General features: G+C 41.6%; 1 protein-coding gene across 1 annotated transcript in view; it reads left to right on the forward strand.

Moving 5' to 3' along the window:
- slc24a3 (solute carrier family 24 member 3) overlaps positions 1 to 13,175 on the forward strand; it is an 86,117-nt gene that overhangs the window by 37,809 nt on the left and 35,133 nt on the right. The window lies entirely within an intron of this gene.

Here is a 13,175-nt window from a genome sequence, read left to right on the forward strand (position 1 = left end):
ACAAGCGTCTGGGCAGGTGCTTAAAGTCACAGGCGGATGAATCTGATCGATTTATAAATGAAACAGCTGTCAGACTCAGATAATGAATAATATGTTTTGCTCAGTCTTTCTGTGCGGCCCGGTACCAAATGACCCACGGACCGGTACCGGTCCCCGGCCCGGTGGTTGGGGACCACTGCCATAGAGGACGGAAGCAGGAGGAAAAACAAAGGGTCTGCACTGGTATGCCTAGAAATGGTTAAATAGAACAAGCTGATAGTGATTGGTCTTTTGTTCCTAGAGTCTTGGATAGGGAGTTTAGATACTGACATGATAATGCAGTCAGGCAATGGATTCTAAAGGGTTTTAAGGGACAGTGTATCAAGCTGCTACATATTTGTAGTAAACTACAAACTAATGTGCTACATTTTATTTTTAAAAACTTAATTTAAATAGGTGAGCCGTCATTAATTTCCTTAAAAGGCATATGCTACAGCAGTCAGAAACACACCCACATTAGTTCAGGCCAGAGTCCAATATAAAAACAAATATAAATTAAATTACTTATTATTATTAAAATTTTGTTTAATTATTTCTTTGATCTGATTAATGTGATTACTGCTCCTGACCTTTTGGGAATTGGGAGCTCTCATCTGTGAGGCTTGAGCTTACTTTTGTAGTTCATGCAAAAAACCTGCTCCCACAAGTATGTGGATCCAAAGATCAACAGGACTCCAAATGTATACTTATTCATATTTATGTGTCGGAAACAGTCGTCCATGTATCGAACACATCTCCGGTGTCGCAGGTGTCACTTCTACTACTTCATAATATAATACTTGTTTTGTCCCGAAAGTGGTGAAATGTTATTTTAGCTAATTAGTTTAATTAGCCCATAGATAAAACAAAGCATGTGTGATGTAGGCGGAACAAATGTTCAACTTTACCACTAGTGCCCATAAATCTGGACAGATATGGATGCTAACTGCAACTTGATGGTTTAATGGAGGTCGACAACATCCAGGTAGTAATTGTAATTGGTAAATATGCATGCATATCGCTGCACTAGCCTTTCACAGCTACAATTTTTGACAACAGATTTATTGAGGCATCTAAGCTTCCTGATCCTGGCTGGCTGTTGCTGCAGTGCGGCCTTTGGTGCTTGGCAGGGCAAAAGAAGAAGAAGGTTGTGAAAAGCGGGCAGGTCATGTATCCCCGCCGTGTACGGAGGCCGGGGGATCAGCCTGAGGAGAGGCTGTGGGTGAAATCAAGAGTACCTCTGTGTGTGTGTTTGTGTGTGTGTGATTATAAAAGTGTGTTTACCAAGCCATTCCCTCCTTGCCCGCGGTCCATCTGTCACTCCAAGAAAGCTCACTAGGCATGTCAGAGTCTGCAGGCCAGCTGGGAGGGAGTGTGCATATTTGTGTTTGTGTGTTGACTGGGTGGAGGATGAGTATGGAGGGGGGCTGATCTCTGTCACTTCATATCAAATCATTTTCTGTTAAGGAATCCCACCGGCACAAAATAATCTTAAGTCTGACACAGAGAGGGAGAGGCACACGATCAGAACTAAATTGACTAATTTAATTAGTACAACTGTTTATTCCCTCAAGTTAACCCAACACAAAAGTAAACATAGCCAAAAGTGACAACAAAAGAGAGTGCAGGTGTGTTCCTTCCTCACACTTTGGATTTGCTAAATTTTCGGAATCTTTTCCAGCTTCTTCAGGTGTGAAATGACGTTGGCAAAGCTTACGTTTCCATCCACTCTGAGGTACAGCAGGTTCTGCCAGCTTGGGTTCACAGCAGTAACAATAAAGTCCAGCAGCGACAGGATTGTGGAATTAGAATCAAAACATTCAAAGAGACCTCTCAAGCTGCTTCTGCAGTATAATCCCCTTCTGCACTGTCAGTGTGTGAACACTGGCGAATCATTGTAGAGGTGTTTTTTCCACTGCAGGAGCTCAAGGCTGGTGAAAGACAGGGGCAACCTGCGACATGGCACATTCAGCCAGGTAGCATAATAAATCTTTTCACTTTATCAATGGTGTAATAAAACAACAAATCCTTTTATTGGAAGAGAACCAATCAGCATCGAGACCTGCACCTTTTTATAAGTGTCATCCCTGCAGTAGGACATGTAAATGATGAACACGTAAAGCACAATTAAACTAGCATGTAGAGGTCATGTGATGCATGTTCTTTTCCCTGTTATTTCTTTCAAGCAACAGAACAGCTGACCAATGACACTTACCAACCTTTACTCTTTTTAGGAAGTTTTTACCATCCACACCGACTTATCAGGCTCAGCGCACACATGTACACACGCACACACAAGTGTATCAATTGCTGATTGGAAATTTTTAACATACAGCCCAACACTAGACTTTTTATGGCCCTGAGAGAGATTCCTTCTGGGGACAACACATTAATGTGCTGGCCTGTTCCTGCAGTGCCAAAACACAAACTGACATGGTGACCTTTCCTCCAAAATTGTTATGTAATCAAAATACATTAGTTTCCGTGACACTTACGTATTGAGGAAGGCAGGAGCACAATATGGCAGCAACGCAGCATATAAAATATTTTTCTACCTGCTGGGACCTCAAAGCAGGGCTTGCAGGGCCTCCTTGACAACAAATGTCCCCGCCTACATAAGGCCGCATCGAGGCATCTGTTGGTAAATATGTTACTGCGCCATCTATCACCTGTTGCTACGCTGATATTATTTAGTTTTTTTTAATCGGGAAGACGATAGCATATAACGACCTGAGTTGAGATCGTGGTAAGGACATGGGGAGATTAGATAATTTGTGTACTTTCAACTGCTTGTCCACATATTCTGAGTTTCTGCTTTAGCTTCAGCTTCCCAAGGAGACATGCCACTCTTATAACTACTCTTTTATTAAGCAATTTGTTTAAATGCTTATCAAGCCTACCGGTGTGTTTCCACGTGGCTTTTCTGCTGTTTAAAAGTTGCACGTGTTTTTTTCTAGAACTCCGCATCCTCCACCCCCCGGTCACCACCTTGACTTGCCTGTTTTCTGTGGAAAACGCTGCAAAGCATTGATGCTTAAAACACAGGCTCTTTTAAAGTACAATCTAACAAGAGTTGGTTTGGAACAACTGTGGCAGATTGTTGCTTCATTCTTGCTGGACTGGCTGTTCTAAATATGTGTGTGCTTACATCTCCCACCTGCTGCTAGGTTTCTGCTCTTGTATGCAGCAGGCAGTTGTGCTACAGTCCACAAAAGGTGCGATTTTATTCATATGCCTTCCTTTGCACTTACTTTTCTTCTGGATGGGGACATTTCTGCATACACACACACACAAACTCTGACACATGTGGGGATTAAGGCTTAAATGTCATATTACTCAGCAGTGTAATGGCAGACAGCTACACACAAGGTGTCGGATTTCATCAACGTCTGGGAGCCGTGTGTTTTACTGCAGTCTGCTTGCTTATTTATGACACTGGATTATAATTTTAGCAAAATCTGGTTTGAAGATTTATTCACAGCTTCAGCTTTCGCAGTTTGTTTAGCACAAACACTAGTATAAAGATGTCAGCGCAACATCAGGTGATTGTGTGACAGAATGTGTGCAGTGTGCAGCAGTATGCTCACCTTCCTGAATCCATAAACCTATAATTTAACTGGTCTTTGTTGCTCCTTAGCCTTACAGTCAGACAACAATGAAGATCCTCAGTCCCATTCAAGAGCTTGAACCAAAAGTCTTTTCTTGAAGATGTTTTGCTGCTCCCTTAAGCAGTTTTATCAATTCTGTTTGGTGGGAAATACAGATCCTCCATAAATCTTTAAACTAATCTTAAAACCATTTACTCCTTTGTTTCTGCCTCCGCAGCCCTCAAACAGGTAAAGAGTACAGCTCTCACTTAGACTGACCACTAGGGTTTGACATGGGACTTGATTCGGGACTTATTGGTCTTGAATTGGGATCTGTCCTGGAGTTGTCTGTCCTGAATAAACAGGGCTTGACATGAAACTTTTAACTTGGAACTTACAGTAGGACTGCTTGGCTTGGATATAGGACCTGACTTGTTGGTTTTATATTGGGTCTTTACTGGGGATATGTTGGAATTAAAATAGGACTTGTTGGTTTATAAGTTTGAACTTTGATGGCTTGGATCTGGAACCTGATTTGCTCCACTTTGCATTTCCAGGATATATACACTTTTGCTTACAATTTTATTTATTTATGTTTTATTTATTTAACCTTTATTTAAAGGGTGAGAGCAGGTGATTCAAGATGGCGCCAGTGTGTGTGGCCGGCTGTCTGTCTCCGAGCTTTGATTGCTTTTATGCTGTTTTTATCTTTTGTCACTCTAAATGTTGACTCACTGTATGTCTATGATCGACAAACGCTTCTAAATCTGCGATCATTTGTTGAAAACTTTGCTGAGTTTCATCAGGATGGACAAAAACCTGCCCTCCATTACTCTCTGGCATATAGGCTTGTGCAAAATCGTATCTTGTGCAATTAATCGTCAGAAAAACTGTCACCCATTAATATTTGCCACTTATCGATTACGGCGATTAGTGCCTTGTCATGCTGACGCATTTTTGTGAGCCCACAATAACAATAATGGTGGAAGGCAGTGGTATTTAGTTAAATAATGCGGAGCAGCGCGATCCTAACATAAGTTCAACGTCTGTCACTATAAGCCGGAGCACGAAGAAAGTGCAACGAGGACACAACGCCGGCTACAGCTGTATATAGTGCCACGACATGCATTAGGTGAAGCGTGGAGCGTTGGTTGTTGCCATAGTAACTGGATTTTTGCTCGTAGCAAAGGAATGAACTCCGATCATTATTTACGGACTCCACAGCAAGATAGGAAACATTACAACAGCGAAGTCTCCTCCAGCAGATATTGGAAAGAATTCCACTCAGCGATACGTTTAGTCAGTTTGCTGCTTATGACCAAACTAAGCGCTGGAAGAATGTAACGTAGGTTGACTTGCACAGACATACATTTAAATGTGAAATTCGGTCCGGTTCCGGTTTGTTTGTAATGTTTTTTCTGCTGCTGTTCTACAGTACGAGTGAAAACATGCACTAGTGTGTGACATATTCCAGTCACAGGTTCATTTGCACAGACACATTTTTTTAACTTGAAATAATCACTGATGTGACTTTTCTGAACCTATTTGTCCTGTTTAATTTTAATGTTGATATGCTCTGTGACCTTAAGATAAGAACATTTGAAGGACAAAGTTACTTTAAATGTTTGCTTCATTATTATTTTGAAGCAGTTTGTGCCTCTGTTATCAATATATATTTCCATGGCTGGTTGGTGCCTAATCACTACTTACCAGTTTAACCTGTTAGAATGAAGTAGTTGACTGATGATTTGTCGGTATCATGCTAGAACACTGTGCCGATTTAGAGTCAAAAACATGTAAGTGCAATTGTCATCAATTAATCGTCAAATTAATCGTTATCGGCTAAATGCCACAATTAATCGTGATTAATTTTTTAGCCAATATCGCCCAACCCTACTGACATACCAGCTTACCTGTGCCGCACGCCGGCTCCACCTGTACGTAGGAGACTCAGACGCAGTGGAAAACGCAGCAGAAGCCTGGTGAAGCTTAAGGCCAGCTTGTCACTCTCTCGTGCGGAGAATATCGTGATGATTCCACCGTCAGATCGCCTGTCCCTGTCGCCTGGTCAGGCGCGGGGTGAACATCCACAACCTGCAGCCTCTTCCTCGTGCTCCAGCACGAGCAACAGCACTGGAGCCTGCTGCTTTCAGGGTGGCCCTCGTGAATGCTAGATCGCTAGCCAACAAGACTTTCATTCTAAAGGATTTCTTTACTACAAATGAGTTGGACTTCCTCTGCATCACAGAGACCTGGATGTCCGTCGGTGAGTCAAGCGCTCTCTGCGAACTTTTACCGTCCGACTGCACATTCTTCAACTTCCCTCGGACAACTGGCAGCGGGGGCAGCATAGCGCTGTTTACAAAGATTAATACATCTGTAAACAACTCACTCTGACATCGTCTTACTCCAGCTTTGAGGTCGATGTGTTTGAGCTTGGCCCGTATCTCCTAGTGCTATGTGCTATTATTTACAGACCACCAAAATACAGCAAAGAACAACTTCTTGGGAGACTTCTCTGATTTCTTGGCTGAAATTATGCCAAATTACGACCGTGTTTTAATTCTTGGTGATTTTAATATTCATGTCTGCTGTCCGGATAAACACTGACCAAAGACTTTTTAAATATCATTGACTCTTTTAATCTTGTACAGTGTGTCGTTGGTCCCACTCAAGAGCATGGACACACTCTGGACTTAGTTCTGACTCATGGTTTTTCTGTTGCAAACTTAGAGGTGTACGATGCATCATTTTCAGATCATATGCCTGTGGTTTTTGACTTTCTGCTTCCATGTCCTGTTGTCAAAAAGCCGTGCGCTCCTGCGCAGCACCACGTTACGTCCTTCACTGCTTCTCAATTCTCCGCTTCATTCAGTCAAACCTCCGCTGCTCATCCTTGCACCGCAGACGTAGGGGCACTCTTTTCTTGTTTTAATTCTAAATGCCTGTCTATCTTAGACTCTGTGGCTCCTAGGCATTCAAAACCTAGTCCTGAGCCCTGGCTGAATGACGTCACACGCGCAGCCAGGCGTGAATGTAGAAAAGCGGAGAGAAAGTGGAAAAAGAACATGCTACAGGTGTCTTTTCAAATTTTAAAAGACAGCTGGCGCAACTATCAGAAAACTGTAAAAACTGAAAGAACTAAATATTTCTCTGGCATTATTGCTTCCAACTGTAACAATCCCTGTGTTCTGTTTAAAACCATCAACAATGTTATCAATGCCCCCAAAACAGCTTGCTTGGAAGCTTCAGATGAATTATGTGAGGCATTTTTGCACTTTTTTATTAACAAGGTTGAGAGCACCAGAGCCCTCATACACCCCCCTTTATCTAACCCATCAAACCCGATCACTCCCCCTGCTGTATAAAACTCAGCACAGCACAGAAACTGCACTACTGAAGGTTTTTAATGATATTCTTTTAGCCACAGACTCTGGCCACTGTGTCATCCTGGTCCTGCTCGACCTCACTGTGGCCTTCGACACAGTGGACCATGACATCCTCCTGTCTCGACTGAAAGACTGTGTGGGAATCCAGGGCAGTGCGTTACAGTGGTTTGGGTCATACCTGACAGGGAGAAGTTTTAATGGCCGTGTGGGGTCTGCTGAGTCCTCTGCTGCCCCTCTCACCTGTGGAGTGGCCCAAGGCTCTATTCTGGCCCCACTCCTCTTCTCCCTATACCTCCTTCCTCTCGGGTCCATTCCCTGTAAACATGGTGTGTCTTTCCATTTTTATGCGGATGATTCACAAATCTACATGCCCTTAAAACGAAAGCAAAGTCATTCTGTTCAACAACTCTTAAGACTGTGTTGAGGAAATTAAATCCTGGCTGTCAGCAAATCTGCTACATTTTAATGACTCTAAGACAGAGGTAATATTGTTTGGGCCCAGTGATGCCTCTGCTGCTGATGTAGATTTATGTGTCCTGACACAACATCAAAAGTCCACAGTTACAAATCTTGCTGAAAATTGGACTCCAACCTGAAACTTGATGCTCAGATCAGTGCAGTTGTCAAAGCAAGCTCCATTCCTTTCTCGGCATCACTTTGAGATTTTAATTCATGCTTTTATTACGAATCGGTTAGATTATTGCAACGCAGTTTATTATGGGCTCAGCCAGGCTTCACTTGCACGACTGCAGCTTGTACAGAATGCTGCTGCACGGCTTTAAACTGGGACTAAGAAACAAGAGCACATTACTCCGATTTTAAAGTCATTGCACTGGCTCCCGATTCGTTTTCGCATTGATTTTAAAATTCTCTTATTTGTTCTTAAATTCCTTCATGGTCTCGCCCCTCAGTACATGTCTGACATGCTCCAGCTCTACTGCCCTGCTCGCGCTCTAAGGTCAGCTGACCAGTCCCTCTTGGTCGTCCCAAAAACGCAGAGAAAACTCAGGGGGAACCGTTCCTTCTCTGTCGCAGGTCCTAAACTGTGTTTAAACGAATTGCCTTTGCACCTTAGACAGATGGATTCTTTTATGGTTTTTAAGTCATCACTTAAAACACATCTTTTTACTCCAGCTTTTAACTCTGTTTGAGTTGTTGACTTTTATTTTTTATTTTATTTTTATATTTTTTTATTGTTCTTACTCCTGACTGGTGTTTTTATTGTATTGTTTTATATTCCTATGCTTTATCAAATTTATATTTATAAATATTATATATTTATATTTATTTTTATTTTATTAGTCATTTATTCTACACTTGATTTTGGCTGACCTTGTTGTTTTTAAAAGTGCTCTATAAATAAAGATGGATTGGATTGGATTAACAAGGTAAAAACTAATTGAGACCCAGATCTCATTTACAAGGGTGACCTGGCCAAGCGGTCAGCAGCACATGTCAAGAACGGAACAACAATTAAATGAATCAATCAATTAAGATAAATACAATAGAGTGCCATTAAATGAAAATTAGCTTTGCTGTCGATTTTATACCCTATGACATTTATTGGCATGTCACAATAATTCACTATTGTTATTGGCTAGTCATCAGGGTAATCAGTCGATTTACATGATGAATTTCTGGAGGCTGATTGGTCAATCATTTTGAAAATGCTTCAAGGTTACAGAAATGGAAATGCTACTGATCACAATTGATGTCAAACCCATCTGGGAATTTGTTTGCTGATGTTGTCTTCACACAGTCAAAATATCTCCCATATCTCCATGCACACACTGAACCACATTGCAAGCGCACATATACACCAGCACACTGCAGTAGTTTTTCTCTTATATGTATTTTCCCCCTAAGAAGAAAATCAATGTTAATTGACTGTAGCTGTGTTTTAAGCAGACATCTCACTGGCTGAAAAAGATAAATGTCCTACTATGGAGCCCTGGGGGACATTCTTCATTCTTTCAAGTGAATCCACCCCCTGGGTCTGTCCCATAAAAATCAACCTGCACATGTAGGAACTATTGAGAGCGGAGATTTTTCTCCTCATTGTGTAATCCTCTAAGGAAATTACAGAGGAGCTGAATGTCCCCTGTGGCTTTGATCTGTTATCAGTGACCAAAGGTTCATAGTCTATCCAGAGGATGACCTCTGAAATTTTTTGGCATTTTCTTTCTCTTTTTAACTCTTCGGTTTTAATTCAGATGGAAAACGCACAGTTTGTAGGTGATGCTGGTACTGTTTACATTACATTTGATCACATGAAATTCTATTCCAGCCTTTTTAATGTGATAAAGGTGAGGTGTGAAGGGTTTCCTCGGTGGAACATAATATTTTAGTTTCCCCTTTGGTACATTTCAATATTTCATAGAAAAAAATTGTTTTTTTTTCCCCAGATGACGGTAGTTGTTAGTTGCAGTTCCATCTAATTACAGGAAAATATTTGGACTAAAGATTTAACGTGGGAGGTGTTGACAGCATCATTCTGTCTGTGAGGATGCACCCACACAGGTGTTTTCACCGAAGGCTTTCTATTTAGATCTGTGGAGGTGTACTGTCAGGGTGCTTTGATATTTCTCTTGCTAGTTTTGTTTTTTCGTGACATTCAGAAGGCTGAGGCAAAGCATCTGGACGTTTTGCTGCTCATCCAAGCTTCCATGAAAAAAATGTTCACACATAATTTGTTAACAACCACTACTTGAAAGTGATGCAGATGCCAGTGTACCTCACTGTACCACTGAGATTTGTTGTGTATAGTTGTCTTGCCCAGCTTTATGTGCCTTTAACTGAACAGGGGTTCAGAAAGTTTACTATCAAAGAACAACATTTTTCATAACAAATGTCAACCAATGAATTTTCATGTGTTAAAATCCCAGTAATCAGTGAACTGATGATGTAAACAATCCCATAAAGAAGTAGCTGGTTGGGGTTTGACAAAGACAAGAACACTGTGACACCTCTCATAAACTGGAAAGATCCTGGCGGGTAAGCCTGGTATATACTTCTGTGTGGAATCTACGGCATACCCCCGCAGTTGCCCTGATGACATTGATTTTTTGTTGTTTTTTTTTCAATTATATTTATTGAAAAAACAGAATTTACAAGCAGTTTACAGGTACATACAATACAATGCTACACAGTCAAAAAAAAAAAAAGACGTTTGGGGCTAGACGCTGGAGGAAAACATTCCGGTAGTTTAATGGAGTTTCTTAAGGTCTCTCGTTGAGTCAGTGAACCATGGCGACTGAGAGAGAGCGTATCTATAATCACGTCCTTAGTCCACAAAAAGTTTTTAAAACATGCTGCAGGAGTTATCATTTTTCAGAGGTGCACATCAAGCCAACACATACAGCTCTGTGTCATCACAGCAGGTGCTATCAATTTGATGCAGAAGCAATTTTTCTATGAGCTTGTTCCTAGGAAGAACAGCCTATTAATCATAGAGAATTGTAGCTGCAATTTTTTTTCTTTATTTTCTTGTCGATTTTAATGCTTTCCCTTCTTAAACATTCAACCAAATAAAAAACACAAGTGCAATTAAACTGGCTTCTCAGTCGATTAGTGCTAAAAAGCAGCGTGACTTCCACTGCTTGTGGACTACACACTCAGCGCACATCGCAATCACCAAGTAATGGAATGACAGTGGCCAATTGGAAAATATGAACCTATCACCCATCCTAGTTGAAAGCAATGTTCCTTTACCCATATGTATATGTCAGAGAGATAATCTAAAGTCTGTGCTAAATCTGCCCTGAGTGGATGGGTGTTAATGAATACTGCATAGACAGTGTTACAAACTGATCCTGCAGCAGTTTAGGTGATTTTCTTGCGATGCCACTTTATCCCTGGATTCTGCCTTTGTAAATAACAGTAGACCATAGTTCCCTCAGTAAATTCTCTGCATAGCATCATCCACCATCAAACAGAGAGGAGGTCCAATTAGCTGGAATAACTCAAAATGGGGACACACCACTGTAATTATACCAAAAGTATTTATAGTAGACTGTAGAAGACAGCGTGGAATCCCCCTTTAAAGGCAGCACTGTGTTACAGGCCAGCACAAACAAACTGTCAGGAGATAGCAGCACCCAACAACATAACCTGGCAAGTCATTACAACATTGACTGTGTGTGCATTTGTTGTGTGTAATGGAGGTTCACTCTTTAGGACCATTCTGCTGCTCAGGCAAATCAGCAATTTTTTTTGCTGGTGGGAATAGACCCCCCCCCCTCTCTGCCCCCTTTGCTGCCATGGCAACCAGTGAACTGTGTCACCTGCCAGTGGATTTAGTGTGCCTGTGTGTGTGTGTTTGTGCAGTGGTGTGTGTTTTACAACAAAAAGGAAGATGTAGCTGAAACAGAACACACACCATATCCAATGCATATTTTAATATTGCAGCTCCCTCCATGTCTGTACCTTATGCCGGTCAGCTACAAACCTGAGCACACCTCTACGTCTTTCTAGCTCTCTTTCTGGATCTCAGCTGTTGTCTTAGCACCAGTAAGGTTACTTGCTGCCAGCTGTTGGCATACCAGAGGCCTTGCAGCAGTGCTTGGCTGCCCCTCGTGCCTCGGCGTGCTGCTCCGCATTCCTCAGCTCCACGGGGGATGTTTACATTTCCAAACTCTACTAGTGGAAACTAAAGACCCGGAGCTGACAGACCTGAGTCAGGGGGTTCAGGAGGAGGGAGATGAGGACATGGACATTAGGGAAGAGCGCCAATACCTGGCTCTATTTTGGATCTGTTTTCCAAGTCTTCCATTGTTTTTGCATCAGTGTGTCAGCATTCCGCCTGTGCATGTGCAGTCCACATCTTCACTTTTCTGTGATCTGTTTAGCAAACTTAAAAGGGCTGTCAAATATCACACCGATGTCATTAGCAGAAGATTGATTACTTGATGCTAAAGGGTCTTTCTAAAAAGTCAGGTAGTCCAAACAATCTCTGTCTGATTTTTCATTAAATTGTGAAAGTTTATATCTTCCGGGTTTTTTTCTTCTACCAAATGATTGCTAATTCATTTTGCAGTCTACAATTTGATAAAAGGATCCTGTGGTCCTCCTGAGGTATTAAGAACCCTCGAGTACTGCTGCCTGGTTAAAAACCATGTAAGACAAATCATCTAAATGAGTCAAATTTAAGCTAGAACAACTTTTCCAAGACTAAAAAAATCATCTAACAGATGATTCAGACATACGTACCTGACTTAGTGACATGTCCAATGCCCCAAATGCACCGCCATGAAATGAAGAAGAAGGGAAGCCTGTTACATCTACTATTATTATGATTTCTGTGTACATGTACTGATAGAGATGTGTCTAGAAAACATTTGCATCACTCCTGATTGGTCATTTGACCTGGTAGTAAATGCTTGAAGCCTGATGTTAGTGGGTCCTTTGTGTGAGATATTTGTCACAATATAAAAAGGTGCAGAGTATGCCAGTTTGGAGGCATCTATTGTGTAGATAAAGATAAAATATTTACACTCCCTGTTGAGAGGGTAAAAACACACACACATACACCACTATATGAGCTATGTGAGTTTCAGGGATTTGTCAAGGCCAGACAGTATAAAGTCTGTTTCTGGTATTTCTGAAGACATTTGGAGTGTATCCGTCTTCCACTTCTTCTCTCCGCTCGTTTGAGTGCATGGGTAGTGTGTGTAGTTTTAGGCCCCAATGCTGGATCAGCATATTTAGCTCAGAATGAAGCAACAAGAGCAGAGGTATTATCTGTTCTAGATCTCAGTGGTTTGGTTCAATACCTGATTGGCTGTTTTTTTACACCTTTCTGAGATCTAGATAGGATGCATCAGTTTAAACAGAACTGCTGAATCTTACAGTTTTCCCGCATTCTTTCACATTTTTTGCTAAGACTGTTTCCCCTCAAGTACAGACATTCCCCAAGAAAATGTTGGTTTAAAAACATCCCCAAAAAAGTCCTGGATTATAACCTTTATAAGCTATATTTCTTCCTTGTGTGATATTTTTGCTGGCTAGTTTGTCCTTTTGGGATTAGTGAGGGCCGATGTGTGGCTACTTTGTGTTGGTGTGTGCTGTTTTCTTGTCGGTATCCAGGTATCCACCGCCTGCACTTCCGGTGGAGCAGCTGATTTCACTCAGGAGAATGCAACAGCCATGGTGATATTCCCTTAAGTAGACAGCCAGATTCCTA

This window comes from Parambassis ranga, chromosome 15, assembly GCF_900634625.1.
Source record: "Parambassis ranga chromosome 15, fParRan2.1, whole genome shotgun sequence".
Taxonomy (NCBI): domain Eukaryota; kingdom Metazoa; phylum Chordata; class Actinopteri; family Ambassidae; genus Parambassis; species Parambassis ranga.